This window comes from Bombus flavifrons, unplaced genomic scaffold (assembly GCF_040668555.2).
Source record: "Bombus flavifrons isolate JBK064 unplaced genomic scaffold, iyBomFlav1_principal scaffold0026, whole genome shotgun sequence".
NCBI classification, from domain to species: domain Eukaryota; kingdom Metazoa; phylum Arthropoda; class Insecta; order Hymenoptera; family Apidae; genus Bombus; species Bombus flavifrons.
In genome coordinates, this window is record NW_027184771.1 from 309,302 (window position 1) to 314,824 (window position 5,523).

The 5,523-nt window shown below is 35.3% G+C and overlaps 1 long non-coding RNA gene across 1 annotated transcript; it reads left to right on the plus strand.

Moving 5' to 3' along the window:
• Positions 1-1,443: 1,443 nt before the first annotated feature.
• LOC138189362 (uncharacterized) lies at positions 1,444-2,304 on the plus strand. Its single transcript, XR_011176034.1, has 2 exons — positions 1,444-1,961; positions 2,124-2,304. It is a non-coding gene; the product is annotated as an uncharacterized LOC138189362 (long non-coding RNA).
• Positions 2,305-5,523: the final 3,219 nt, after the last annotated feature.

Sequence of the window (5,523 nt, forward strand, 5' to 3'; positions counted from 1 at the left end):
TTAATAAAATCCTACTTAAGCAGCGGAACCTTCGTAGTAAAAATTAAAGACACTCTGATGTTAAAGACATCAAGGCAGGGGTTCCGCAAGGAAGCATCTTAGGACCAATTCTATACACACTATACACGGCTAACATACCAACAACTACCAATAGCAAAATACTGACATTTGCGGATGACACAGCTGTACTAGTCAGGCACACTAACCCGGTAACAGCAGTCACATTACTACAAGATCATATCACAAAAATAGAAAAGTGGCTTCAAGATAAACAAATTAAAGCAAACCCCGATAAATGCAACCACATTACATTCACACCGCAAAAAAAAGATACCACCAAACATTATACTAAACGGCACGCAAATAACACAAACAAGGCAAGTCAAATACCTAGGACTCCACCTAGATACACGATTCACATGGAAACAGCATATTAAATCAATAATATACAAAATACAGACAGCAAAGTGACAAATGCATTGGTTAACAAGTTGAAAATCCAAACTAAGCATAGAAAACAAATTAAAAATTTACAAAACGATCATAAAACCAGTCTGGACGTACGGGGCGACCACTATGGGGAACAGGAGCAATGAGCCATCTAAGCAAAATAGAGACAATCCAAGCTAAAATCCTCAGAACAATAGTAAACGCACCATGGTACGTCAGAAACGAAGATATATGGAAAGACCTTGGAATACCAACGGTCAGGGAGGAGATTAGCAGATGTGCAAGAAGGTACAGAGAAAGAATAGCAACGCACCCGAACCGGCTGGCAGCGGAAACGATCAACACATCAAGCATAGAAAGAAAACTAAATAGGAAACACCCAACAGATCTTACAAAGGACATAACCTAACAACCACGAAGATGGTACCCCGCTGGGGGTAACCACCCACATGTTATATTATTACGTTACTAAGATATAACATTTTACCAAATGTCCTACTGGACAAATTGTAAAATTTAACTAAATAAATAGAACGATCCCCCCCCCCCAAAAAAAATACAATCTGATCGAAAGACGACAATTGTTTAGTTACGCCCATGATAGAATCTAGATTACGGTGTTAGGGGATTTTCTCGAAATTCCAAAGGGGAGGCTCCGATGTCCTTTCATCTCCGACATATACTTTAGCCTGCCACGTGATTCTAACTAACAACCTCGATGGAATTTATGTGCAAGTGCAAGTGCATTTTACGCAGTTTATCAATAGTTAGCCACTGTCTCCACTCAATTAACTCTACCAGTGCTATACAACTCTCAAGGTGCATGCAGTGATCACCCACTCTTTATAATAATATCAATCATTCACATTATTTACATCTACAAAATTAAAGCCATCGCAGCAGAATGCCCATCCACTAGGTAAAAAAAAAACAAAATAATACACCCGCCAAGCATGAACGCTCTGTAGATTGTTATCATCATTCTGTATTCGTGCTTTATAGACTAAAAACTCATTCGTTAGATATTTAATTATTAAATTCAAATTATCAACTGAATTTCAGCCACTGTCTAATAAATACTGCTCGCAAACGATCTATCATTTCTTAAATCAAATATAAGAATTGTTTATTTTATAAATAATGTTGTGTGTCTAAACACAGCCCACTCAAACATTGTATCGACCGCGTGACATTGATTGTCAACAAGTACTATAAACTAAGATCTTTCAAATTTCTTTTGTTTTTGATAGACACAACCGCTAGCCGATGAGTCATTCCGGTATATTTGGCTTGTTCTTTGTTATTATACAATTACTGCCATTTTTAACGACTAACCTCCTTTCTCGTAGTGACTCGACACTATGCTATATTTAACCAAAACTCATAATTGTAGTGATAAAATACTTCCTATCAATACAATATATAATCTAAAATTTAAATATCCTGTTTTAGGGCGACATATCCAGTGAATTAACGGCGCCTGAACAATTACATCTCCATAAAATTAACGGGTAAATCTATAACATAAGTAACAAAATTATTATATAATTTCAATCTAGTACCCAAAAACTGTTCAACATTAATTCACTATGCTCAAAGTGCATCCCCTTACAAATGATATCGATGTTTACTATATTTATTTGCTATATTAATATTGATATTATTTGTTATAGGTCCAGACCACCGACCTCGGCCAGGACTATCCTGATTCGCCTTCATCATGGCCACAATCAACATAATATTAACTACGATAAAAAACTAAAATTAATAATTTGACTCTAACTATCGCCGCTATAATACGTCTGGCCTGTATACATATTAAATAATTTATAGTAAATAACTTGTTTATAAATACACCTTGTCATATTTATCTACACTATCCTTTGTCTTACGACCTACACCCACCTTGACCTACACATCATCATTATTCCTTTATATTGTTCACAAACCATTATAGCGCAATATTTCCAAATCCTATTATCTTTAATTCCGAAATATTATAATGGAACTTTCGGGCAGCCGACTATATCAGCCCAACTGTCTCGGGGTTCAAAGTAATTTCCTGTGCTCCCAGGTTTTTTCCTGTAACGCAAGACTTGGCAAGTAGATAGTTGCCACTATATATTTTATATATTGTGACACTATATAAAATAAATTAGAACCTACTCTAATGTAGCTACAGCTACAAACTCACATCGAAATACTCGAGGAGCAACCAAATAAATAGAAATAAACTGAAAATACGGGTAAATGCAACCTCACTATATTCACATTAAGGAAAGGTACCACACCTCTTATCATTCTCAACCACCACATCATGCAGCAAATCAAAACAGTTAGATAGTCAGGTCTTTGCCCGGACCATCTACATCCAGACAAATTTGTTTGGAAACAACACATAAATAAAGAAATCGAGCAAATCAGACTCAAAAGGAAGGAAATGTACTGACTCACTGTAGACATTCTACCAGTGAACTATTACCAGAAAATAAACCATCGCTACATAAAACAATTATAAAGCCTATTTGAACTCATGATATTCGACTTTGCGGTATGGCAACTAAAAGTCATACTACTCGAATTGAAGTTTACTATGGATGTTCGTGAAAACCAGAAATTCATTCGAAGAATAGAAAAGCACTGATCTGGTATATGGTCAGTTATGACCATAGAATAGGTGCTAATGGGTCGATGTAGATTAGCAGTGAATTCGCATACAGTACAGATATACATATTTATATTATACAGAGTGTTTTTTCAAATTATTCTTTTGGATAACCATTCCGATGAAAACAGTTCTTCTTGTACAAAAGCAACAAAGCTTTTTCGTAAGGTTCCTCGACATATCGGTCACGAAATTGTATTTGACAAATCAATGAAAATGCCTCGTTCAAAAGACAATCTTTTTGAAACGATGAAATTAAATGCAAATTTATCTTCATGCTTCATGGTGAATTTCACATTGTTGGATTTGTAATCAAACAGGCCAAAGAAAATGCTGATGCTCTGATCGTAAACACAGTCAAACGATTTTCTAATGAAAATAAATCCGTTATCATTGTCGAATAAGATATTGATTTGTTAATGTCATTATGACGATCGACCAGCTCATCGAAAACGACAGGACCGAGGAAAAACTGGAGCAAGAAAGAGAAGAGGATAATCCGAACTTATTTAGTGATTAAGCTCAATTATGCGGTTCAATGTAACAGAATCCTTTATTTTGTTCTTTATTTTTTAAAATACTTCTAATTTCACAAATAAATTTGAAAGACGTACAGAATAATTATATTTAAAATAATATAAGTTGATAGTCTCATGATTATCGTATTCTCAATTTAGTTTTCGATATATTTATTCGCGAATCGACGAACTTTAGTGCAAATAAAATTATTGTCATGTAACTACTGTGGGGGAAAGGGGCCGCGCCTACGACAAGCTTGAAAAGTGTTTATCCAGCGGATACCAAACGCATGTAAATGTCGCAATAATTACAAAAGATGAGGTTAGAAAGGAGGTAAGAGTGAGAACTTTGAGTGCACTTGTAGGTTACACGCGAAATGATTGGCATAAAATAATAACTGTTCTATTTCGAAAAATAATATCAATTATCAATTCGTTCAGTATTTGTATAATTAACTTGTTTTTATTTCAAGCAAGCTATTAAAAAGACTAACCCGAGCGCAATACATTGATGACATTTACATTTAATTGGTTTACAATAGACATTTCTTACAACCTATGCAGTTGTGCACGGGACATTGAGTTAGCCCAATTCTCGTTTATATATACTACAAACAGAAGATAAGAGATAGATTTGTGGTGGATTTAGGCAACCAATACTGACCTATACACTGCCTCAGACACACAACTATAGGCTGACTACACTATAGTACTATCGACAGTTATTTGCGAATATCTCGGATACTAAGGCCGATCGCCGGTTATATGGGGAAAAATTATTCAGTATGTTGAACTTTACAATATATTCAAAACCCATTGAAATCGAAGAGGAAGTAGTTTTTCTACAAGTCCACTCATTATCATATGTTTATCTATGGTTTAATTCAGTACCTATGTATATTCCTATATACATATGTAAATAATAAATCTCTGAGATAGAAATACCTGTAGAGTTGCAAGCATTATAGATGTCCGACGTCCAATTAAAAAAAGTTTCACGCATCTCAACAAAAAATTGTTAGGTAGATGATACATTTACACTGTGCATGTGAATGTGTGTGTAAGTGTCAGAGGACGTTCAGGTCTTAGTTGAGACAAAAGACTGTTAGAAGCTTCTAGAATAGTCTGTTTGACAACAAGCGTGCGTGTAAGAAGGTTATCGAGGTCTTCAGAGTGTAATATATATGTATCGATGTTGTGTGCAAATAAAGCAATTAATTTATTATACCTTGACAAAAATCAATAGATAACAACGTACTGCTCCCAAACTACATAGTCCAAGTATTCCCTCATAGCAATATTAGTAAGTTACCAAAAATTAGCCGTCTGAATTACTTTAGGGTAAAATGGGGAAAAATCAGAAAAAATTACATAACGCAATGCCACAAATGCTAACTGTTATGTCATACCCCACAAAACTGTAACCTTAATTATCGATGCGTAAAATACATTGAGCCGCACTGACCAGGCAAGTGCAAAATAAAAAAAAGAAGACGCGGAAACAAAGGCAAAATCAAACCTGCGACCTATACGCCCCCTACCCAACATAAGCAAAGTATTCGAAATAGTCATAAACAACCCCCTAGTCTCCTTTCGCACAAGAAACAACGTAATCCGACACAATCAAATCGGCTTCCAACACAAACATTCCACACTGCACGCAATAAAAAAACTAACGTCAGACATCTGGTGGGCTCTCAATGCAAAACAACGAGTAGCCGCCTGCCTTAAAAAAGCATTCGATATAGTAAGAATTTTAGGCCTTATATACAAAATATGTATTTCTTTGGGCAATAAACGTTATAATTAAAATTAAAAAAGCACTCGTTTTCGTTTGATCACGAAAGTTAAACAACGCTAGGCACGGATGGTACTTAGATAGTTGACCGC